General features: G+C 43.7%; 1 protein-coding gene across 1 annotated transcript in view; it reads left to right on the top strand.

Moving 5' to 3' along the window:
• The window catches only part of SPON1 (spondin 1), a 353,955-nt gene that overhangs the window by 301,713 nt on the left and 25,657 nt on the right, over positions 1-26,585 (top strand). The window lies entirely within an intron of this gene.

The following is a 26,585-nucleotide window of genomic DNA, read 5'->3' as shown; positions in this document are numbered from 1 at the left end:
TGTCAGCAGGGCCATATTCCCTCTAAAGGATCTAGGGAAAGAATCCTTCCTTGCCACTTCTAGCTTTTGGTGGTTCCAGGTGTTCCTTGGCTTGCGGCAGCATAACTCCAATCTCTGCCTCCATCTTCATATGACTGTCCTCCATTTGTATCTGTTTCTCTGTGTCTCTTCTCTTTTAATAAGGACACCAGTCATATTGGATTAGGGCCCACTTTTCTCTAGTATGACCTCATGTTAACTAATTATACCTGCAAAGATGCTATTTCTAAATTAGGTTACATTCACAGGTGCCAGGGGTTAGCACTTCAACATATCTTTTGGGGGAACACAAATCAACCCATAATACTCACTAAATGAGAAGTCAGGAGGTAGGTGGTTCCTAGCTTAATACAATGGCTCACTGATGTCATCAGAGACCAAGACACTTCCGAATTCCACTCTGCCAATTTTCATGTGTTTTCAAGACTCCCCTCACGGCCACAGGATGTCAAAACAGTTCTACACACCGTCTCCACTGTGACAACCAGGTATTCTGAACACACCTATAAGGGTTGGGCCATTCATCCAAATAGAGCAGATAAGGTACAGATGCTCCCCTATGAGGAGTATCTGCTGACTCAAATCTCTCACTGAATAGTAATGGGAATTACCTGTTGGGTTCACTTGGTGGGGTCCTTCTCCTGACAAATTCTGATGAGGGCCCTTACTAAGAACTTTATAAAGGCCATGAAAGAATTCTTTGATAAAAAATGAGCAAAATAGTTCACTAGATAGTTTGTTGACCATGAATATGAAGTGGATCTAACTATAGCATTAAAGCCATTACTACGAGGCAGGCCTACCAGCATTAGTCTCGTCTAACCTACCAACCCACCTTCCTGGGGTATTGGTGAAGCCCTTCCCTAGGAGAAGGTGGTGTGTATCATGGGTCTTCACTGGGATTTCTTCTGCCCACTTCCTAGTTCTGAAACACTCACTGATCTACTTTTGCTTCCCACTCCGAGGCAGGTCAGATGGTTCTCTTGCTTGTATTAGACCTGATACTTCCACCCGGAGAGCACCAAGTCTCTGCCCACAACTGCTCACAGTCCCGCCATCTCCAGCTAACATCAATGTTTGTTTTATAGGTCTAAAAGCAGCCCTGTTCCTGCCTGCTTTATATATTGGGGTTCTGAGTATACTTTTGTTTGACAAAATGTGTTCTACTCCTTTAAAAAATGGGCTGATATCTGTTGGCTTAGGAAGCTCCTTGGGCTCAGGGCACCGCTCTTGCTCCTTCATATATTTTTACAACTATATTTCAAGAAATAAATGGTCTTTCCACTGGCTCTTGAGGGATAATTTTAATGATTTATTTGGGGGAAATATATGAAATGGAATATGGGCATTATGACTCTGGACATCTTGTATTTATAGAAGAGTCTCTTTAGCTTCTGTATAAAAAAAGGAAAAAAACACTTCTTCACTGAAGAGGTAGAAAAGAGTGGCAGAAAGGACGTGGGTTTTCCAGTCAAAAAGATGTGCATTCAAATATCAGCTCTGCCACTTATTAACTCTATGACCTTAGCAAACTATTGAGATCTGAGTCTCCGTTTCCTCATGTATAAAATAAGAATAATAATCATTCCTGCAATATAGTGCTATTATGAGGATTAAGTTAGTTCATTTATTAAAGCACGAGGCACAATACTTAATACCACTAATAACTATTTAATAACTATCGAGCCCTTACTATGTGCTGGGCACTAAGTCTGTGGTTCATGACGGGGAATTTGTTAAAAATGCAAATTCTCCATCAAGCCACATCCCAAAACTACTGAATCAGAAATTCTTGGGGTGTGGCCCAGCATTGTGTTTTAACAAGCCCTCCTGGTGATCTTGATGCACACAAAAATGTAAAAACCACTGGTGTAGGTGTTTAAGAAATGGAAAATATGATTATCACATCCACATTACACTACAGCTAAGAATTTGTGCCCAAACAAATGAGAACGTGCCTTCTTCCATTTTGCATGATGACATCCCAAAGTCTTCACCGACTTAATCACGTATGACACCAGTGGCTCTCAAAACCTACTCCTTACAAGGAGATGGAAGCCAGGGGACTTGAGAAAGCCAAATATCTCACCTCCTCCTCCCTCCCAGGCCCTCGCTTCTTCCCCCAGCTGGTCTGCATCCAGTCTATGTCAAGCCATTTGTGAAATATCCGCTGAGAACTCAGCCACCCCAGAACTAATGAATAGGTCCTCCTTAGCCAACCCCAGCACCTCGGACCCATATTGCATTGACTTGTCATTAGGTGTGCCCATCGGCCCCCCTGATAAAATATGAACTCTTCGAGGGCAGGAGCCATGTCTTAATCATTTCTGTATCCCCAGTACCTGGTACACATAATAGACACCTAATAAATGGGTGGCAAATGAATGAAGTGTTGCCCCCAAGTCAGAGGGGCGTTTTTCCTGGAGCATTCAGGTGTTAGGCATGCTCTAGCAGCCAATATATTTCTAGTCCTGGTGACAAGTAGGCAAGGGGATTGCCGAGAGACCTGTGATATGTTACCTGAACCATGCCTCATCCATCCATCCATTGGTTCGGTTCAGTGCCACAAGTAAGCCATGTGATGGTCTTACCACACGTCAGAACCACATTAGGAAAAGCCTAGAAAAACAAGCTGCAAGTATCCCTTTCCTTTCTCTGTAGTAATTTGTTTCCCCAGTTGCAAGCAAGGTTGAAATGAGCTCTGTCTGCTGACAACTTGGGTAGAATAATTTTTCCGTTTCATGAATTGTGAGCAGTGGAGGACTGAATTCTGCTCTCAGCTATAGAAAATGAACAAAGCATTCCATGGGATTGGTAGGAATTGAGCACCGGCTTAGCTGAGGGAGAATTTGGCTCTGCTCTGGGGCTTTCTCTGTATATGTGCCTGCCTTCCTGGTCCTTTCACACTGGGTAGGTACAGAAGGCCATCCTGCTCCCCACTCTTTCCCCCACTCATTACCACCTATGCTGGAAGCCATTCCTCTAGCCCACTTAGAAGAACCAGATAAAATACAGATTTCTTCTTTGACACATGAATTTATGGAACCTTCCTATGTCTCCTCATTGCAATGTTCCTACCTGCTGTGGTCATATTCAACTTTATTGAAAAGCAGCAGGAAATTCATCCTCCTCTAGAAAACTCTGATAGTTAAATTCAGACGGTAAGAGGAAAGCTATCCTAAAAAAAAAAATGAAAGTGTGGATAGTACGTGTTGGACTATGGTGAGGGATTCCCATATCAAGAAGAGTAGGCACCCTCCAAGAGTTGGAGGAAGAAGAATTGGTGTAGAAGGGATGAGTTAAGGCATGTGCTGAAGTGACCCTGAGATCTGGCTTATAAGGGAATGGTGACCACATCTAATTATCAAGGAAAAAAACCTATTGCTGTTGAGTTGATTCCGACTCATAGTGACCCTGTAGGCCAGAGTAGAACTGCCCCACAGAGTTTGCAAGGAGCAGCTGGTGGATTCGAACTGCCAGCCTTTTGGACTAGGATGTATCCTCTAAACTCAAATATTCCCTATAAAACTGCCACCTAGCTCTATTGTTTCACATCCTGGCTGAAGGGAGAAGCTGTGGATAGAAGGGAATGGTCTGCAAGGCCTCTAGAAAGAGAGTGGTCAGAGACAGGGACTTTGTCAGGATCCTCCGTGCAGTCCCAGTGTGTAAGTTTCCTAGGGCCACTATAAAAAGGACTGAAAAGCAGAAGGCTTATAAGAACAGGAATTTATTGTCCCACAGTTCTGGAAGCTGGAAGTTTAAAATCAGGCTATCACCAGGGCCACGTTCTCTCCGTCTGCTCTAGAGAAGACCTTCCTTATCTCTTCCAGCTGCTGGTAATCCCAGGCATTTCCTGGCATTCCCTGGCTTGTAAGCACATCTTCACATGGCCACCCTCTCCCCTGTGTGTCTCTCTGTGTCTCTACTCCCTTTTTATAAGGGCAGCACTACAGATTGTATTAGGACCCACTCTACTCTGTTATGACCTCATGTTAGCTTAACTGATAACATCTGCAAAAGACCCTATTTCCAAACAAGGTCATGTTCCCAGATACTAGGGGTTAGGACCTCGATATATCTTTTGGGGCAACACAGTTTAATCCGTAACACCAAAGAAAAAGATACTATGACCAGCTGACATGATATTTTATCTACAAGGCAGGCTTATCCCCATAATGGAGATGGCTCCTTGATGCTGGCCATTAGAATAATTCAGCTACATTCCTTTGCTTCAACTCTGTGCTTCCCAGGCAATGTTCTGTTAAGATTGTGACTTCTCAAAAAAGACTCCTATGTGTGGAGGCTGTGCTGCCCAGCACTCATGAGTTTACATAAAGTCCACTTGGTTTTCCTGTTTCTCACTATTGGAAGTATCTTATGCGTCTTGAGAGTTTGGGTGGTGTGAGCCAGTCCTTCTGGTTGCTCATCTCTGCACACGTCATCAAGGTCATCAAGTTCCTGGGACAAGAAAGGAGAGAACCACACTCTGAACATGGTCCTGCCAACGTCCTAGGTGAAAAGGCTCTTGAACAACTGTAGGAAGGTGATTTTTTTTCCCTATCCCTCTTTAGAAGGTCAGTGTTAAAATTAAGTAACAGTTATAGTAATTTTTTAAATCTTACCAAGGTGATATTATTAAAATATTGTAAGCAATCCTTTAATGTGATTGTCCCAAAAATATTTCTAATTTTTGTTCATTATATATTTTTAAAAAGGATTAAAATTGCCTAGTGATAGAAAATGAAAACTCACCAGGCTATACACTCCGACCTTAAAAATGTCTATAATGTAGCACCGTAAAATATAATTAGAAATCCATTTCAACATCACATTACAGATCTATGACTTAAAGGTAATTTCTGTCATTTGAATATGATGGTGAGCTGATGGCTAAATTGAATTCTTAAGATAAAAACAATTCCTCCATGCATTAGGAGTTATTACTTTAATTGAATAATATCTGGATCGTGCCAATGGTGGTAATGTTAATGTTATTGCCTATTATCTTGGTGATGTCCATTCCACTGTTTCCACAGAAAATGTAGCCCATTAAATAGACAGAAGGATTAAAATAGAAAAAAGCTCTGAGCTTTTCATGGCTCATTATGCTAAGGTCAGGATAAAGGAATGATCTGGACCTTGAAATGTGACAGAGGACCAGCCTAGGCTAAATGCTCGAGAAAAATTCTGAGAGAAGCCATTTCAGCCATAGCAGAATGCGTTGAGTTTCTTCGACAGCAAGTCTTTCTGAAAATTAACATTCATTTATTCACTCATTCATTCATTCAACCAACATATTTTGTGCAGCATTAGGAAATTATATATGGTCTTAGACCATGAAGAAACAAAGATGATTTAGTCAAGGAGGGAGGGTCAAGGAGTATTGGGAACCAAATATATGTCAGACATTACACCGGGAGCTTCCAGATAATATCTGATTTATCCTTTACTACAACCCAGAAAGTAGGTAAAGTTTTTATATCTATTTAATACATGAAGAAACTGAGGGTCAGACAGATGAAATGACTTGCCCTAGACCTCACAGATAGGAAGGAAAAGAGAATTCAAACTAGGCCTATCTTATTGCAAGGCTTAGCACTTAACAATAACAACAGGGCTGTTTCTGCTACACTTGGAATTCGGACTTAGAATATAAGCACGTTTTTTAAAGTGTGACTAATGGTACACCCGATACACAGTAATATGGAACAAGGCAGCCACTGTGGCAAAAGCCAGATCCCTACTGGGTAGACATTTTGGGGCCATGGGTAATGTCTGGGTGATCCTCATATGTCCTTCAAAGCTCCTTTTCTTAATCCCATCACACAGTTCTTCCTCTACCGCCTCCTTACCAAAAACCTCGTCCCCTTCATAGACCTCTCAAATGAAGGGCATTCATTCTCCCACACCCCACATAATTCAGGGCAAGAGGAAGAGACAAGCTCTACCTCATTTCTGTCACCTCCTCACAGTTCATTTCAGAAAATCCCGGCTCCTGTGAGGCTCCAAACACCGAGCTATACTACCCCTGTCCTCCTAGTCAGTCACCTACCAGCCTTCTGGTCACTCCTAGACTTCAGTGAAGACTTTGGTCGTGGGATTACTGTGTTCTTCTCCAACGCAAGTCAATGGCTCTTACTGGGATTAGAACCTCTTTCAACTGCTATGGATACTGGAGTCGTGTGGGTGCTATAAGAGGTTCTATTGCCCCATGAAGCCAATCAGGAGCTCAATGGCAGGTGATACAATGGCCTAAGCCCAAATTAAAGAAGTAAGTTTGATAAAGCTTCACTTACATGCAAAAAACATTTTCAAACCACATGTTTTCTCCCATTATGACATTTCATAATCTCCTCCTTGATTTGTCTCATCATTGTAACCCAGATCTCATCAAACTGTGACAGCTGACAGAGGCATTACACGAAGAGAGAGGGGACCTGTTTAAGAACTCTGTGTCGTCATAGGTTGCACCTTATCATCTTCTTCTTGAGGGGTCCTCCTACCCTCAGACACAAGACGAAGATTCCCATATGTTCTTCTACTGGCCAGAACCACCTCAAGAACTTTTTAAACTACAGACTCCTGTGCCCCACCCTGAGATCCTAACTCAGTGGATCTGGGGTGGGATCTGAACATCAGTAAATTTTAAAAGGCAATTCTGAAGTCTAACCAGTTTGGGAAACATTGACATACAGTCCCTGCCCAGGAATCTGGATGCTCCCTACATCTCGACACCAAGTGAGTGCCTTGAGTCCTCCCTCCTACCTCCTTGCCTCTGCCTTACCCTCCCACATCCCCGATCTACGATCTACTCCCTTACCTCCCTACTTTCCTACCCCTGCCCCACCCTCACCCCGTAATAGACCCTGGACATATGTTCTCTTTCTTCTGCCTTCTGTTCTTTGCCTCTCAAAAATTTCCAAAGCCAGATGCCCTGCCGTTAGACCTTATCTGGGTCAAAACAACAAAATAGCTGAGTGACAAGAATTAAACATAACAAAACAAAACAAACAAAAAAAGATTGATGAGTCAAGGTCCTTTCTACAATACTCAGGATCTACAGTTAGTTATAAATGCTGGGCCCTTTCATCTGGCTCCAGTCTGGTAAGGGATCTAGTGAAGAATTCTTTCTGGGCTTCATTTTCCTTAAGTCTCTGAGCCACTTCTGGTGGGAACTTTATAAGCAAATCAAGCTTTGATCCATTGAAGCCTATTTGAAGGCTCCAGAGACACCATTCATTTATTAAGTAAACATTTGTTTGATGCCTTCCTTGTGCTGGACAGTGGGGAAGGGGATATAAAGATGAGTGAGACAGAGTTCTTCCCTTTGAGGCACTCACCGCAGGGGTGGGAGCTGTGATAAATGATACATTAGAGGATAACAGCAGTGAGGGAGGTCATACAACCAAGGTCAACATTGGGTACCTCAGGAGCACGGTCAGGAGAGACAGCTACATTAAACCAAGTAATCAGGAAAGTTTGAACTGTATTCTAAAGGACAAGTAGGCATTATCTAGGTGAGAAAGGGTTAAAAAGCACTTCAGGGAGATGGTGGCTTGTGCAAAGGTACAGAGGTAGAAAAAGCATGACTGGGTCAAAAAACTGCAAGTAGTTCAGTAGTGAGGCAGGGAACCCTAATGGATGCACTTTGATATCAGAGAACCCTGGGCTCAGATTCTGATGTCTTTGCCTATTAGTCACATGCACTTGAGTGAATTGTTCGACTTCTCTGAGCCTCAGCTTCCTCATTCATTGTTGTTGCCAGCTGACTTTGAGTCACCTCCTACTCATGGTGACCCCATGCATGGCAGAACAAAACGTTGCTCGGTCCTGCACCATCTTCAGGATCATTTGTATGTTTGAGTCCATTGTTGTGGCTATTGTGTTAGTTCATCTCATTGAGGGTTTCCCTAGTTTTCACTGACCCTCTCCTTTACCAACCATGGTGCCTTTTTCTAGAATTTGTTCTCTCCTGATGCCATGTCCAAATAAGCAAGCTGAAGTTTCGCCATCCTTGCTTCAGAGGAGCATTCTGGTTTTATTTCTTCTAAAAATATATATATATTTTTTTATTCTCCTCCAACACCACAGTTTGAATGCATCAATTCTTCTGTCTTCCATTTTCACCACAGGACTATTAGAATGCAGATGAGATCACAGAGGTAAAGTGCTCAGTAGAGTACCTAGCACATTGGCCACATCCAATAGCTGGTTTGACCTTGAGGATGAAGATGAGGCTGGAATGAAGGATACACTTAATGAAGGAGTGAAGTGTGAGGGATATGAGGCTGGAAAAGTAGGCAAGGCCAGAGGGCGAACCCTTGTATGTCATGCTAAAAAAACTGGACTGTAGCCCTAAAGCCAAAAGAAGAATTTCAAAAAGTATAGTGACCTGGTTAAACGTATGCTTTAGAAGATCCTTTTGATGGACTGGAGGGCAGAAGAGTAAAACTGAAGACAAGAACCCAGTCAAGAGACTCTTGCACTAATATAAAGACATGATGAAGGCTTGACCTAGCACAAGATGGTAGGGATGGAGGGGCCTGGACCCTCCAGAGGGAGGTTGCTGGAAGTTGTTTACCTACGATTTCTCAGACTTTTAGATGTTAGCTTTTCTAAGGCAAGTCTACTCACACACAGCAGGACCTAACTGCATGTAGGAACATAGAATCGAGGCTTTTATTATAATTGGAATTAAGCTGCCTTGGTGATTCCATAAATGTCACACTCAGGCACACTGAAGTGTCTTTTTTTTTTTTTTTTGGCTTAAAATGTTAAATGTAAGGGTGGTATCTGTGGGTGGTGGGATTACAGGTTGTTCTTATATCATTCTTTTTGCCTACCTCTATTTTCTAAATGTTTTACAATGAACACATATTATTTTTGTAATGAAGGAAAAAACTCTTCATAACAATTAAAAAAAAAAAAGAAAAACTACACACGGTTTCGATCAAAACGGCGATCCTTTTCTTACTACCTGAGTAAGGAAATGCACAGTTGACTCACAGATGGGGGAAAAAACAGTGTTGATAGGATCCAACTTCAAACCTCTAAGCTGTTTATTTTCTTCCTTTTGCTTTGGGAGATTGTGCTGTGCCCATGAAGACAGACCAGAGGCTTGTGAACAGTCTTGAGTGTGAAAAATAATCGTTGTTTTTATTGTTATAGCTTCAAGTATGGATGATTTCTATGATTTACACTTTGGGAAACTTCAGGTGCAGGAAAATTGCTAAATAGCTAGAGATGATTGGATTATCGATAGTCCGTTTTTAAAGAAAACAACACATCTCGTCAGAGAGAAGCCCATGTGACAATAATGTCACCACGATCAATCTGAGTTGTAAAATTAAGGAATTGCAGGTGGACCCTGGGTTAAGTATAGTGAACTTCAGAGAGAAATACAGACAAAGGTCTAACAACTGAGATGTTCAGCACCATCGTCCAAAACACCACACTTAAATCAAATATTGGGAGCCTCTTGGATATATATTTTATGCTCCCTTGGGCTGTCTTTCTAAGAGGAGGCATCTGGATTATGATCTTCAATCTTGGTTAAAAAGAAATAGTAATAATAACAATAGGTTGCATAGTTTTAAGGTTCACAAAATGTTCTAACATGCATATCGCCTCATTGAATCCTCACAACAACTCTATGAGTTAACTCTAGTCCTATTTTAGAGATGAAGAAAGTGAGGCTCAGAGAAGTTGACTGACTGGCCCCAGGTCACACACTAGAAAGTGGACAAACTGGATTCAAAATGAGCCCTTCAGACTCAAAGGGCTACACTCCTTCCACTCCTCCCTTGTAACTAACAGTCTTATGATTTCATTTTCACTAGGCTCACTAATTAAAAGAGCAAGTTGGACCCATAGGGAAAGTATTTGTCTCCTATTGCTGTTATAACAAGTTACCACAAGCTTGGTGGCTTAAAACAACACAAACTTGTTCTCTTACAGCTCTGGAGGCCAGAAGTCCAAAATGAGTCGTATAGGGTTGTCAAGGTGTCAGCAGGGTTGAAGGCCCCAAGGGAGAATCTGTGCCTTGCCTCCTCCAGCTTCTGGTGGCTACAGCATTCCTTGGCTTGTGGCCACATCACTCCAATCTCTGCTTTTGCAATCACATGGCCTTCTCTTTTTCTGTAGTCTAATTGCATTTTATTGCAATGTATAATCCAGAATCATCTCCCCATCTCAAGATCCTTAACTGAATCACCTTTGCAAAGTGCTGTTTGCCGTGTAAGATAACATTCACAGGTTCCAGGGACTAGGACCTGGACATCTTTGGGGGCCATTATTCAGCCACCACAGGAATATTTTTTTCGTTTATTAAGGGGAGACCTGGAATTTTAAATTCCCTGAATTGCTCTTCATACTTTTCTATTTTTAACCTTTCACTTTTGTGTGTCTTGGGGCTTTAGTATTTGTTTTAGTTGCTTGCTAGCTTTTAAGCAAAATTAACACTGACTCCCTGTTGGAAGTAACTTACCTAAGCCCGCATCCCTCTGCTGTCTGTCAGGGATGGATGCAGACAGCTGGGTATTCCAGGCCAGGCTTGGAAAGGGCTTACAAACAGGTGCATTCTTTACTGTTAGGCCTCACCTGTCTGCCTCCTTTACTGAGCACTTCTTATGTGTCAGAAGTCCCTGGGTGGTCCAAGTGGTTAAATCACTCAGCCGATAATCAAAATGTTGGAGGTTCAAGTCCACCCAGAGCTGCCTCGAAAGAAAGGCCTGGCAATCTGCTTCTGAACAAATCAGCCCTTGACAGCCCTATGGATCACAGTTCTACTCTGACACACGTGGGGTGGCCATGAGTCAGAGCCGATTCGATAGCAACTGGTAGTGGTACTATGTGTCTGGTACTGTGCAAGCATTTCGCACTCAATTATAGCTCAATTAGATCTCACAACAAGCCTGGAGAACAGATACCACCGTATCCATTTTACAGATGAGAAAATTGAGTCTTAAAGAGTTAAGTAACATGCCTAAAGTTACCCAGTTAAGCGACAGAGTCAAGATTTGAACCTAATTCTGTCAGCATACAGAACTCAAACCCTCAACACCATGCTATTGTTAAATAAGGGGGCAGGCCTGGATAACTCCCAACCTTGAGTAATGCATGGACCCCTTTTAAAGGGCATGTACAAGCTCACAAGCCCCTAGGGTTGAGTTATAATTATTTTTATCACCATGTTATTTAAATATGTGCAAAGATAAAACCAGATATTAACTCCTTATGCTTATAGCTCTCATAAGACTATAAAAGCAAAATAATGATAATAATAACACAAACAAAACTACAAACCCTTTAAAATGCTAATTAGAGCATTGATTTAATGGGGCGGTGATGCTGTTTGCTGAAATTGAGCGGCTGCTCACAACCTAGAGCAATGCTTGCTGCCCTGGCTTGCTCCTTCAGCGTCTGATGTGCCAGTACACCAGGATCCTTTTGGCTAACTCATTTCTCTCATCACTCCCCAAACCACTGATGGCTTATTCTTCACATGGCAACATACGTATCATTTGGGCTTTACCTAGTGAGACAGTGTCATTTATTTGTTAACTCTGCCTTGCTTTTCTTCGGTAGCTGTTGCAGTTGGTAGGCTCTCCAGGGAAGCCGACTCTGAGTCAAGATTGTTGTTAATTGTGGTGAAGTCAATTCCAGCTCATGGCGACCCCATGTGTACAGAGTAGAACTGCTCCATAGGGTTTTCAAGGCTGTGACCTTTCAGAGCAGATCACCAGGCCTGTCTTCCAAAGTGTGCCTGGGTGGGTTTGAACCATCAATCTTTCAGCAAGTTCAAGCATTTAACTTTTATGCCACCCAGGGACTCCTGAGTCAAGATTAACAGACAGGACGTTATCAGGGAATGCTCTGGGGATCCAAACCTGTGAAAGGAGAGGGTGGCTCTGAAGGAGAAAAGACCTGGCAATCTGCTCCCGTCAAGATTACAGCCTAGAAAACCCTGTGGGGGCAGTTCTGCTCTGTCACATAGGGTCACTATGAGTCGCAGTCGATTTAACAGCACACAACAACAAAAACAACATCAAAATAAAGATGTAAAATGTTTAAATTCCAATAGAGAACTAAGAAGACCCTAAGAATGTGTTCTCAGATGCTCAGGGTTCTCAGTGCATACTTTGAGAAAAAGAACGTTCGGAGGCTTCAGCTTTACTTACTTCTGTTGGGAATTGCTTGTATAAACCTGTATTCATTCCATGGCATGAAAATCGGAAAGTTTTATGAATGGTGGCAGTAATAACAATTTTCAGGTCCTCTCGTAATTCACTTGTAACACGTGGGAATAAAAGCTTTCATGTATTGAACATGCATTCAATATATTTTATCAAGCATCTAAGTGAACAAATAATCTCAATGCAACATGACGGAAATCATGGAAGAGGATAATCTCAGAGTCTGGGGCGCCAAGAAGACATTTTAGAAGAGGAGTTGCTTGAGGGAATAGGAAATGAGGGAATTCCGGCAAAGACATGAGTCTTCAGACAGCTTGGGCATGACAGCTAATGCAGGCTGTTATTGTTAGGTGCTGTGGAATTGGTTCCAACTCATAGCAAGCACAGAACAAAACACTGCCTGGTCCTGTGCCATCCTTACAGTCGTTGTTATGTTTGAGCCTGTTGTTACAGCTGCTGGTCAGTCCATCTTGTTGAGGGTCTTCTTCTTTTCCACTGACCCTATACTTTACCAAGCATGATGTCCTTCTCCATAGACTGATCCCTTCTGACAACATGTCAAATTATGTAAGATGCAGTCTTGCCACCCTTGCTTCTAAGGAGCATTCTGGTTGTATTTATTCTAAAACAGATTTGTTCGTTCTTTTGGCAGTCCGTGGAATATTCAATATTCATCACCAACGCCACAATTCAAAGGCGTCAGTTCTTCTTCAGTCTTCCTTATTCTGTGTCCAGCTTTCACATGCACATGATGCGATTGAAAATACAATGGCTTGGGTCAGGCGCACCTTAGTCTTCAGGGTGACATCTTTGCTTTTCAACAAAATAATGCAGGCTAGTCACTGGAAAGTAGGCTGGGCAGGAGTGGGTGATTGCAATGAAAGAAAGGGGGTGGAGAGTCTGTGAGTGGTGAAAACTGCTGACACATTCAGCAGCTAACTGAAAGGTTGGAGGATCAAGTCCACCTAGAGGTACATCGGAAGAAGGGTCTAGTGAGATCTACTTCTGAAAAATCAGCCATCGGAAACCATGGAGCACAGTTCTACTCTGACACACATGGGATCGCCATGAGTCAGAGTCCACTAGACAGCAGCTGGCTTAAATCAGAGCTACCCTCTTTGTTCCCTTACTATTCTCTTGGCTCTTTACTTTACTTACATCACACATAATCCTCAAGTACTATTATTAACCCACTAGAGGACATACTCAACAAGGTCAGGGACAGCGTGCATCTTGTGTGCCCAGCACAGCATCTCTCCCCTAGAAGAATCTCAATAAAGATGTGTTTCACAGATAACGTATCAGGCTCAGAAAGGATAAGCAACTTCTCCAAACGTGCACAGCACGTTAGTGGCAGAGCCAAGATTTGAACTTTGGTCTCCCTTATTCCACCACACTGCTCTTTCACTACTGTCCCATGATGCCTCAAAAATCACTAGAGGAGTTTTCACAGTCCGGGAACTTTCTGTTGCCATAGGAAGCCTGGAAGATGCCACCCTGTGTGTGTGTGGTCTTAAATTCCTAGTCGAGGAATCCCCTTAGCTGTCAGCCAGCAACACAAAATTTCTTCTATCATCTCAAGTCTCTTGCAAACCTCTATGAATATGTGGGGGTCTCACGAATGAAAAGGATTAAGCTTTCACAGCTTATCAGAGCTGTCGCTTTGCATTTAAATAGCACAATTTAAGAAAGCAGCATTCCTGGGAACCTTATTTGATACTGAAGTGCTGAATACCTTAAGGCACACTTACCTCTTCACCATCTAGGTCATTTGGAGCTTCATTACTTAATAATTTGAAAGCTTTTTGTGGAAACCAGTGGATAAAGAGAGATGATGAAGCAAAATGTTATTATATTTAAGGACCCAGCAAAACAGGCTACAGTACATATAATACCTGGGTCAGAAGCCTCTTAGGGGGGAAGGAGAGGAGAGGAAGCACGTGGTGTGCAAATGAATTCTCATTTCTTTTGAACTGCTTTTATTTTAAAGATACTCCTTGCCTAACAAAGGCTTTACCATTGTCAGGAAGGGAATCCATGAGCTGTCTTATCAATTCTACCCCTGCAATGGCTCTTCAGACCCTTCTCCCCACTCTTCATCCACTTACTTGGCTTGGAGCCCATCAGCGCTAGACAGGCCATTACAAGATACATATGTGTGTTTGTCCTACAGCCCTCCTGTCTCAGTCTCCTAGTGCTGCTGTAACAGAAATACCACAAGCTGGTAGTTTTAAAGAACACAAATTTATTCTCTCAGTTAAGAGGCTAGAAGTCTGAATTTGGGGTGTGGCTCTAGGGGGACGTCAGTAGTTCCTTGTCAATAGTTCCAGGAGTTTCTTGGCGTTCCTTGGGGTCTCTGTTCCCCATTTTTGTGTCTCTGTGTCTATTCTGTTCTTTTTGTAACTCAAAAGTGATTAGATTTAGGACCCACCGTACTCTGGTATGACCTCATTAACATAATATAAGAAGGCCCCTACTTCCAACAGGGTCACTTTATAGGTACAGTGATTAGAATTTCAACACATGTTTTGGGGGGACAGGATTCAATCCATAATATTCTCCACAAGCAGTGGCAGCCTCGGCTGAGCCCTGATCACACATTTGCTGTTATTGTTGTTAGGTGCTGTCCAGTCAGTTCTGATTCATAGTGACCCTACGTACAACAGAACAAAACACTGCCCAGTTCTGCACCATCCTCATAATCGTTGTTATGCTTGAGCTCATTGTTGCAGCCACTGTGTCAATCCATCTCACTGAGGGTCTTCCTTTTTTTTTTTTTTTGCTGACCCTCTACTTTATCAAATATGATGTACTTCTTCAAGGACTAGACCCTCCTGATAACATGTCCAAAGTACATGAGTCGAGGTCTTCCTTGCTTCTAAGGAGCATTCTGGCTGTAGTTCTTCCAAGACGGATTTGTTCATTCTTCTGGCAGGCCATGGTATAATCAATATTCTTTGCCAAGAGCAGTGCCTACCTCAAAAGCCTTTCTTTCTACCCAGTTGAGAAAACCACAGGAAACAGCCTTGGACATGACCTTTTCTTTTTGCTTTCCTTTTTCTCTTAATGGCAATGTCTTCACATGGTTCAAAATTCAAAGGAACTATATGGTTATAGTCTCGTCCTTTACTTTGCTTCCCTGTTACCCAGTTTCCCTCCCCTCTGGCAACCCATATTTGTCAAGTTCTTATGTGTCCTTTATGTAACTACACACACACACACACACACACACACACACACACGTTCTTTACACTTACCATTTCTTTGCATCCATTATACAAACTGTTTGCACCTTGCTTTTAAATTTAATATATCTTAGATACAATCTTATTTGTGATATGGCTCTTTTAAGGGAAAAACCCAAAACCCTATGTTGTTGTTATTAGTTGCTGTCAAATTGATTATGACCACATGGCAATTAAAAAAGAAACAAAAGGATATACATCTATGTGTATGTGTGTGTGTATGTGTGTCTGTGTCTGTGGATATGTGTGGATACGCGTAGATGTATGTATATGTAAGTTATGATCTCAACTATGTGAAAAAGATACACAAATGAAGATAGCCGTTGGTGATAGCTGCTATGTAAGAACAGTGGGATGGTGGGGATTTCCTTTTTGCTTTACTCTCTCTCTCAAACTCCCTGTAATATGGTTATGTTATTTTTTTAATAAATTTGAAAGACTTTAGTATATAAGGTGTATTTTCATATTAGTACAGTTCTTTCCTGGCCCTTTTCACATGCATTACCACCTAGATCTTGTAACATTTAAGAACCTTGGTGGGAGAAGCCTTCACCCCTCACTCTATTCAAAATTGTGACACCGTTTCCAATATCTCTCCCCCTGCCTGTCCCTCTCACCCTTCTCTGCCTTATTTTCCCCAGAAAATGAAGCCACATTTTGTAACTGTTCATTTGTTTGTGTTTGCTCCTCCAATGAAAGCTCATGAGGAAAGGATTGTTGTCTCTTTTGTTCAGGCCTGAATCTCCAGCTCCTTAGAGTGTTGCCTGGTACAGAGTAGGTGATCAATAAGTACTTGCAATGCCCGTAACCACAAGGTCTGTAGCTACGATACTCTGCCTTCCTCTTCTGTCCTTTGCAAGAACTGGAAGACCACCTGCCATCTTGGGTCTGGGTCTCATCTCTTCAGGGACTTCACTCCTGTGAGTGCTCCTTTTTGCTCCTGCAGCATCGGCTTCTCCTTTGGTATTGGACGATACCTTTCAACATGCTCTAATATCACTCATATTTTACAAAATTGTCACGTGCCATTCCTGCTACTGCTGTCTTTCTGGACTCCTTTTCCCAGCAAACTCCTCACAGAGAGGTTTCTGGGCTCAGGAGCCCCACTTCACCTTCTTGTCTTCCCTTAACCCACTTCATTTGGGTTTTTGGCAGTCGCCAACTGGGGGCAGTGTCAGCCGCACTGAGCAAGTAGTGGTGATGGCAGCATGGCAAGGCAGTGAGGCAATAGGGGCAGTGGGGGAGCAGTGGGCAGTGGGGAGGGGGTCGGGGCAGCAGTGGGGGCAGCATGGGGGCAGCACAAGGGCTCTGAGGAGGCCCCAGGGCAGGTCCTGGTATCCTCCTACCTCAGCAGCCACTCCCTCTTAGTTCTTCCTCATCCTCTTGCCTCTCTCTACTAACTCCCCCTATATGCTAATGAAGAGCCCTGGTGGCACAGTGGTTAAAGTGATTGACTGCTAACCAAAAGGTTGGCAGTTCAAAACCACCATCTGCTCCAAGGGAGAAAGATGTGGCAGCCTGCTTCCATAGAGATTTACAGCCTTGGAAACCCTATGGGATGGCTATGAGTCAGAATCGACTGAATGGCAGTGGATTTTTGGTTATATGCTGATGACTTCCAAATTTGTATCACCAGTGTGAACTTCTCCCTTGAACTCCAGACTTATATATGCAACTGCCTCCATGATACCTCCCTTGGAGTCATCCATAACCCCCTCTTTGTTTTACAGCCCACATCCAATCCATCAGCAAATCCTGTTGATTCTACCTTTTGATGTAGATCTTGCATCTAACCTGTTCTCACCACTGCCATTGCTGTCCTCTGGGCCAGTGTCACCTAGGTACTGCAGTAGCCTCTAACCAACCTCCCTGCATCTGCCTTGCCCTCCCATAGTCATGTTACTCTCCACACAGCAGCCAGAAGAGTCCTCTAAAATGCAAATCAGGTCGTGTCACTCTTCTGCTCATAAACCTTTCAGTAGTGTCCCATCGCATTTAGAGCAAGAGCACCCCTGGGAAGCAGAGAAGGCCAGAAGCTTCCTCTGGTTTTTCATTAATTAATTGTTTAATTACCTCATTCATTATTCATCCTTTAAACATTTTCTGAATACCTCCCACAAGCCAGGCTGGTGCTGGGAATACAAAGAGGCCACAACCCAGCCCCTGCTCAAAGGTGACTTCCAGGAGGGGACCTCAGAATGGAAGGTGGGGATGGAGAGACAGGAAGAGGGGCAAGAGGTATTGAATGCTGTGCCTTTAAGACCACCAGAAGTGCTGCTGTGAGGGACAACCGGATTCCTTTGAAAAGGGGCATCACTTTACAGGTAGAGCTGGCCTAGCTCATCCTCCCCCGGCTCTGGGCTTGGCTACCTTGCAGCTTCTGCCCGTTTGAAAGCAGTCCACTGCCCCTGCTTATCATGTTCACTTCTGCTTGGATTTGGTGTCACCTGCAAGGGGTCCCAGAGCGGTGCAAACTGTAACACGCTCGGCTGCTAACCAAAAGGTTGGAGATTTGAGTCCACCCAGAGGTGCCTCAGAAGAAAGGGAAGGAAAAAAAAAAAAAAAAAAAAAGCAGTTACTGTCGAGTTGATTTGGACTCATGGCAATCACATGTGTTACAGAGTAGGCCTGCTTCATGTGATTTTCTTGGCTGTCATCTCTACAGGAGAAGGTCACCAGACCTTTCTTCGATGGTGCCACTGTGTAGATTCAAACACTAAGCTCTGGATTAGTAGGTGAGCAAAAGCCATCTGCACTACCTAGACCTGAACAAGCAGCCTTTGAAAATCCTATGGAGCACAATTTTACTCTGGCACGTATGGGGTCTCCATCGAGTTGCCATTGAGTCAGAGCCGACTTGATGGCAACTAGTTGGTTTACATGATGTTAGAATCTGGCCTGGCCTGGCCCCCTTTTTACGTCTTTGCTCTGGCCTTGGTGCTAACGTTTTCCAAGTTGTTGGACATAGGGTAGAAGGTAGGGAGGCCAGCCTGGGGAAGATCATGTCGTGAGGGGCTGGTGGGATGGGAGAGACAGACACAGCCCCTCCATTCTTCAGCTCCCTTTGCCCTGCTCGCCTGTGTAAGAGAACAGGGGGGTCGTCATGAGCATCATAAAGGACACAATAAAAATCCAGAATATGAGGCTAAACCCAGGATTGGCACTTCCATAGGACAAGCTAAATCAATGTGTGGCCAGTGCAGACACACAGATAAATGTCCCTTGCTCTCATTGGGGTGGTGCCTGTCCTCAGAGTGCTCAAGGAGACAGACGTGGGTGGACGGGCAGTGGGGTGGACCCAGGGCAGTTCTGACGGGCCCTTCCTCTGCAGCTCCGGAAATGCCGTGCACTTCCACAAACTCATCTCAAGAGAAAATTGTTATCTACAGGCATTATGCAATTTTCTCATCAGAATTACAGGCTGTGTTTGAAAAGAAATAAAAAGAAATTGAATTTGAAATGCTTCTGTGCAGCCACATCATCTCCTTGTGGATCTGTTAATGGGCTTCAGACACATTCTCTGGCTTTGAAATAGCTGATCAGACAGCAACTTGTGGTGTCAGCTGCTTTATGGAGGACAACACATGGCATGAGCATTTGTACACAGCCAGGCCCAGTCACTGTGGTGCCCAAGTGATACAGACTCAGAAACCGTGCGGTCTAAAGTCACCATGTGTCCCATCCCCTGCCCCTCCTTATACTGCCCGGCAGAGTAGCAGAGTCCTACAGATGGCACTTTCCACTTGCTCTTCCTATGTTCCCAGGACAACACCCAGGTCCGTTAGGATCACCTCTCCCAGCAAGAGCTCCATCCTAGGCCAGCACAGTGCTGGTGGATTGGGGCTCAGAGGACACTGGCCCTTTCCTCATCCCAGCCTTTCATTCACTCACCAAATATTTATTGAGCACCCACTGTGTTCCAATCACTGTTCTAATTGTCTGTCTTGTTCACTGATAGCACGGCAGTGAACAAAGCAGACAAAAACCTTGCCCTCCCCAAAAGAATTGAAAGCAGGAACACAAAGAAACATGCACCCCAGTGCTCATTGCAGCACTATTCACAATAGCCAAAAGATGGACACAACCTAAGTGTCCATCAACAGATGAGTGGATAAAGAAAATACGGTGCATACATACGATGGAATATTACTCTGCCATTAAGAGTACTGAAGTCCTGATACATGCTACAACACGGACGAACCTTGAAAACATTTTGTTGAGTGAGGTAAGTCAATCGCAGGAGAACAAATATTATATGAGCCCACTTAGATGAAATATTTAGAATAGCCAAATGTATAGAGACCAAAGTTTATTGGTAGTTACCAGGGGTGGGGCAGGGGAGGGAGTCATTGCTTAGGGGGCACTGAGCTTCTGTTAAGGGAGATGGAAAATTCTGGAAAAAGATAATGGTGATGGTTATATAACATGATGAGTGTAATTAATGTCACTGAATTGTATATGTAAAAAAAAAAGTGAAATATAATACACTAATACATCAGTGTATTAAAAGAAAAGAAACAGTTGCCACTGAGTTGATTCCAACTCATACCAATCCTATTTTTTTTAATTGTGCTAAATAAATATATTGTGGTAAATATACATATATACATAAAGAAACCCTTGCCCTCATAGAGCTTACATTCTAGTGGGTAGAGATAGATAATAAAAAGTAAATAAACAAAGCAAAACTATAGAGACAGTAAAAAGATCAGGGGTTCAGAGGAGGTGGGTAGGGGTGAATAGGTGGGGTACAGGGTATTTTTAGGGCAGTGAAACAATTCTGTATGATACTGTAATGGTAGACATACAACATTACACATTTGTCAAAAAACATAGGATTGAAAGACACAAAGAGGGAACCCTAATGTAAACTGTGGACTTTGGTTAATGATAATGTATCAGTATTGGTTCATCAGCTGTAACAAATGTACCACCAGAACACATGATGTTACTAACAGGAGAAATGATGTGCAGGAGAGAGAGAGGGGTAAATGAGAATTCTCTGTACCTACTCATGGTTTTCCTGTAAACCTAAAACTGCTCTAAGAAAATAAAGCCTATTAAAAAAATAAACAAAAAATATGCTGGATTCCAATTTTTCTTTTTTTAAAAGAAAATAAGCAAAATACATGGTATATCAGACCGTGACAAATGTTACACAGTTAATAGATCAAGTGATGGGGACATGCCGGGTTAAGAGGATGGCAGGGCAAGGGGATTGCCATCTTTAGTAGCGTGGTCAGCAAAGGCCTCAGTGAGAAGGTGACATGTGAGCAAAGACCTGGGGGAGGTAGAGGAGAGAATGCTCTGATATCTGAGATTTGCATTCCAGGCACAGGAACAGCAAGGGCGAAGTGTGCTTGGCACGCTTGAGGAGAAGTAGAAAGTCCAGGATGCCTGAAGTGAAGTGGGGAGGCAAATAGTAGTAAAAGATGAGGTTAGTGAGGTGACAGGGGACAAGGGGCAGATAATGAAGGGCCTCAGGGGACATGACGAGATCCCCATTTGCTGTGAGATGTGAGGCCACTGGGGAATTTTGACTGAGAGATAATATGATATGGCAGCTGTGTGAAGAAAAGACTGGAGGAGGGTGAGGGAGGAGGCAGGGAGACAAGTCAGGAAGCTAGTGGAAGAATCTAGGCGAGTGGCGAAGGGGGCTTGGGCAAGGATGGAGTCAGGGCAGGTGATGGAAAGTGATTGGTTCAAGAATCCATTTTGAGAGTAGAATAGGCAGGATTTGCTGATGAATCAGAAGTGAGGTATGAGAGAAAGTGGAATCAATGATGACCTCACAGTGTTTTATCTCAGCAGCAGCAAGTATGTCATGCCATTTAATAGGATGGGAAGGATAAGGAAGGCCAGTTTGGGAGAGAAGATCAGGAGTTTGACTTCACAAATGTTAAGTTTGAGAGGCCAATTACCCATCCAGATGAATATGTTAGGTACTGGAGTTCAAAGGTGAGGTCAAGGTTGAAGGGCTGAAGATTAAAATTTAGGAGTCATCAGTGTATTAAAAGAAAAAAAAAAGTAGCCATTGTCAATCACATATATTTCAGAGTAGAACTGCACTCCAGAAGGTTTTCAGTGGCTGTGATCCTTCGGAAGTAGATCTCCAGGCTTTTCCTCTGAGGTGCCTCTGGGTAGATCTGAACAGCCAGCCTTTCGGTTAGTAGTCAAGTGCTTAATCATTTGCTCCACCTAAGGAGTCGATTCCAACTCATAGCGACCCTATAGGACAGAGTAGAGCTGCCCCATAGGATTTCCAAAGAGCAGCTGGTAGATTCGAACTGCCGACCCTTTGATTAGTAGCTGAGCTCTTAACCACTGCACCACCAGAGCTCCTCATAAGTGTATAGTTGGTATTTAAAGCCATGGGAGTAAATAAAACCACCAAGGGAGTATGGCTATTAACAGAGAAGAGAACCAAGGACTTGAACCCAGGACACTTAAATGTTTAGAGGAGAAGGGGTCAACCAAGGAGACTGAGAAGGAATGGCCAATGAAGTGAGAAGAAATAAAAAGATATCCTGTCCCAGAGCCAGGTAGAAAGTATTTCAAGGAAGAGGGAGAGTGATCAACTGTGTCAAATGTTGCTGAGAGGTCATGGAAGCTGAAAGCTGGGCCCTGACCATTGGCTTTGACAATGGAGAGGTCACTGGTGACCTTGACAAGCATAGTTTCAGTGGACAGTGAGTTTCATTTACCTCATCTGAAAAATGGGGACCATAGCCTGCCTACCTCAGAGGGCTTCTATGCAGACCACATGGGATCATGGGCAAACTGTAAAGCACCATCAATGTGAGCTGTCTGTTTTTATTTATGACCCAAATAAACCCAGAGACCATTAAAATGATGGGAGGCTACCATCTGGCAAAACTGATTTTAAAGATGCTTATGGCTCCATTATCACCTCATAAAATGGCTCATTTCCCGCTGCTCATCACCAGGATACTTACCAAGGGATGGGAAAATCCCTTCAGAGGTGGGAGCCATCAGGACTGATATTTTAGTTGGTGGTAAGTGGGAATCCTGGGGAAAGACAGAAGCAATGGGAACAAATGGTGCCCTCTGGAATCTTTATGGAAAATGGCAGCAGGCACAGCCCTCCCAGAGGGAACCTGGTCAGCCTGTGCTCAAACAAGAGCTCCCCTGAGAAAACTGCCAGGGTCAGCCTTGCTCTTGCTGAAAAATCAGCAAACGGGGGTGGCATGGGGTGGGGAGAGCAGTAGTCGGGGAGAGGGGAAAGAGCATGAGGTTTGCTGTCAGCACTCTATGTCAGAATCATGATCACAGAGTGGTCTTGAACAGTCAGTCATTTGACATTTCTGAGCCTCAGTTTTATCATGTGTAAAATACTTACTAGACCCATTGAGGCTGAAAGAACCACCAAATCTATTACCCTAGAAAATTTTTGAATCTTGAACCTGACGTCATCTTCAAACTAAACAACAGTTTAGCAGAATTAGTAAAGCATGTCCGCCTTGAACATTGCACTCTTTCAAAGGTTTGCCTATATCTGCTTTGGTCATCTAGTGCAGCTATAACAGAAATACCACAAGTGGGCGGCTTTAACAAAGAGAAGTTTATTCTCTCACAGTCCAGTAGGCTAGAATTCTGAACTCAGAGTACTGGCTCCAGGGGAAGGCTTTCTCTCTCTTTTGGCTCTGGAGGATGGTCCTTGTCATCAGTCTTCCCTTGATCTGGGAGCATCTCAGCACAGAAACCTCAGGTCCAAAGGATGCGCTCTGCTCCCGGCACTGCTTTCTTGGTGTTATGAGGTTCCCATCTCTCTCTGCTCACTTCTCTCTTTTATATCTCAAAAGAGATTAGCTTAAGACACTATTTAATCTTGTAGATCTCATCAGTGTAGCTGCCGATAATCCATCCCATTACATCATAGTGATAGCATTTACAACACATAGGGAAATCACATCAGATGACAAAATGATAGACAATCATGCCTAGTTGACAAATATTTTGGGGGGACACAATTCAATCCATGACATTCCATCGTTTGGCCCTCAAAAATTCATATCCTTGCCACAAGTAAAACATATTCACCCCATTCATATCACAGCAAAAGTCTTAAATCAACTCCAAGTCCAAAATACAAAATTCCTCTTCGTCTGTGAGATCTAGAATACAAGTTATCTGCTTCCAAAGTACAATGATGCAACAGCCACAAGGTAGATATTTCCATTACAAATGGGAGAAATTGGAGGGAAAAAAGCATAACACGTGCCAAGCAAGGCAGCAGAACACATTACATTAGCCCTCAGATCTTTGCAAATAATCTTCTGCTCTCTGAGACAATTTACACAATGGCCCTGCCCTCTAGACTCTAGGTATTGGCCACACTGTCCAGATTCTGAGTGGAGGCCCCTCTGCCCTGGGCTTCAGCTCTGCCTTCCAGGCCCACTGAGATAGCAACTCTGCTCCCTCAGTTTTAGGTGCACCATTCTCCTAGTCCATCTGAGTGCCAATTCCACCCTTAGAAACACCAGAAGCCATGGCTCCACCCTTGGAAACCCCAGATGTTGCGGCCGTACCATTTGAGACTGAGGCAGCTCAGCTTCCTGTGTCCCTTGTCCCTTCAGCTTCGCTTCCTGATTCCTTGGCCTCTCGGCCCTCAGGCCTCACTCCTGCATCTGCCCTGCTGGGGCAAGTGTTCCAAAGCTCTGCAGCATCACCGATAAGTGCCTGGAAGCACCCCACTCCACCAGTAAACTTCAGCCGGAAGACACTCAGCCCTCTTGTTCCAGAAGGCACTCAGCTCTCTTGCTCCGTGGGCTGGCAAGCCTAGCTCCCCGGGTCAGTGCCCAAAGCACCCCACTCCTCAAGGAAGCCTCCTGCACACAGGCACTCAGCTCTCACTCCATGGGTTGGCTCTGGTGCTATGTCACACTGGTCTCCTGGTTCTGCTGCTGCCAGTCCTCTGCTGCTGTTTCTCACCATGTGCACCTTCTCCGGTGCTACAGACGTTGTGTAACCACTAGATGAAACAATTTGCAGCAAGAGACTGTTCTGATGCCCACTCACATGGACCCAACACCCTTGGAACCTCCATAGCTCTAAAAAATACATTGGAATTTCATCATCATAAACAAATGCTAATAGAAGGTCCATATTATTTTTGTTGAGTTGTATAGTGCAAAAGCAAAATCAATATGTCATTAGTTGGAACTTGAAAACCAAGATTTAATTGCAATGCAGAGTCAACCTGCAGTGCCAGCTAACTCAGTGTCTGCCTTAACCTCACGTATTGGTATTTTTTTAGTGAAGTATTTCTTCAAGGGTAAAAGAATAGCCATCAGACAAAACCTTATCAGAAACCATCTTGGATTTCTTTTTTGTAACTCTTAACCTGGCTTGCTATAATTTGAAGATCTGCAGCATTTTAAAAATCAAAAATAGGAGAGCTATGATGCTGTATACTCTGACACAGAAAGTTTCCTCTGATCGGGAATTAAGAAAAAAGCTAAAAAATCATGTTGCAGGACAAGATGGTATGATGCAATTTCGGTGGGAAGTGTATATAGTATACACAGACACACACACATATACATGTACCACAATTTTATGCAAAAAATGTGCACATTATATGTTTTTCCACCACATCCCCCTCACATGTTATTTTGTGTGAGCATTATTCACATTCTGCATGTAGGTATGTTATTTATGTGGGCACATTATTTGAGAAAAAAAACATGGTAGTTGCATCTACGTAATAAAAGATCTGGAAAGACACACACCGAACTGTTTAACATTCTGGAGAATGAGAATAAGGTGGGAGCCTGGGTAGATGTTGACATGGAAGGTGCTCAATATCAATATTGTGTGCTTCTGTGATGCTAAAATTTTCTACAGTAAGCATGTATTATTCTGGAATTAAAAATCAAAGAACAAATGTAGACCAGAGCCAGATCATCAGGGCTATGTAGGCAAAACTAAGGAATTGAGAAATTATCATGGAAGTTGTGGGGAGCCATCTGAGGGCTTAGGCAGGGCACAGAGCTGGTCAGATTTGCAGCAGCGTGGAGGATGGATTAAGGGGAGCACAAGAAGATACTGGAGGTGGGTGACCAGGGAGGAGACTGAGGAAGGACTCAAGAGATGTTAAGGAAGTAAATGCAGTAGGTCTTGGTGCCAAACTGATGGGAAGCAAGTGGGAGATGAGGACTGCTGGGTGATGTTCTGTGTCTGGTTCAGCGGCTGGTATATGTGTCTTTAACAAAGCTGGGGCCCACTGGAAGCAAAGTGGGATTCTGGGGTAGGATGGACCATCTGAGACAACTATGGGAAAACCAGGTCATGGGAGACGTGGTTTGGTCTCCTGTCTGGGTCATGGGACACCATCCCAAGGAAGATAGGTTGTGTCACATGACACTTCATGTAAACAGTTTCTCTCAGTCATTCAACACACATTTATTAGAAGTGAATGAGGAAAACATCTAAATAAATAGACAAATCTCCCGTGGGAAATGTAAACCCCTGGTTTGGGACTTGAGAATGCTTTTCCTGCAGACATGTGAATGTGCGAGTATCTAGGCAAACAGATTTTTTCCTCTGACCAGACGATGGAGTTCCACAGGGAAGCCTGAGCTCAGGAACAGGCTGGAGCTTCCTGGGTGGGTTGCCTCTGACCTCTGACGGCTTGTCCTGAGGCCTGTCCCCTGCCCACCTCCCCAGCTGACACCATCTCTATAACCCCAGTTTCAGGCTGGAATCTTGCCGCAGCTCCCTTCCTCTCTAAGGGCCGCCATCCACTACCCTTTCCCTGGGCTGTGCACAAGGCACTCCAGACCAGAAGCCTTTTTCTAATCTTCAGACAAGCCTGGGAGACACCTCTAATCATCTTTCCAGGTTCCTCAGGGCTGTGGGGTCTTCTGCGCAAGGTACCCAACCAAGGAGAGCTCACTGATTGGTCCCCTAGTGCACCACCAGGCACTGCTCTGAGCACTGGGGTTTAGCAGTGAATCTGGCCCCACAAGTCTCTGTCCTCCTGGAACTCAGTGATCTGCTCCATTGGCAACAAAACGCTCCCCCCCCCCACAACTGGTGACATTCCGGGATTTTCTATGCCTAATGGACCATGGTGTCTAAGCAC

The sequence above is a fragment of the Loxodonta africana genome, chromosome 7 (genome assembly GCF_030014295.1).
Source record: "Loxodonta africana isolate mLoxAfr1 chromosome 7, mLoxAfr1.hap2, whole genome shotgun sequence".
Lineage (NCBI taxonomy): Eukaryota > Metazoa > Chordata > Mammalia > Proboscidea > Elephantidae > Loxodonta > Loxodonta africana.
This window is presented reverse-complemented; position numbering and strand designations above follow the sequence as displayed.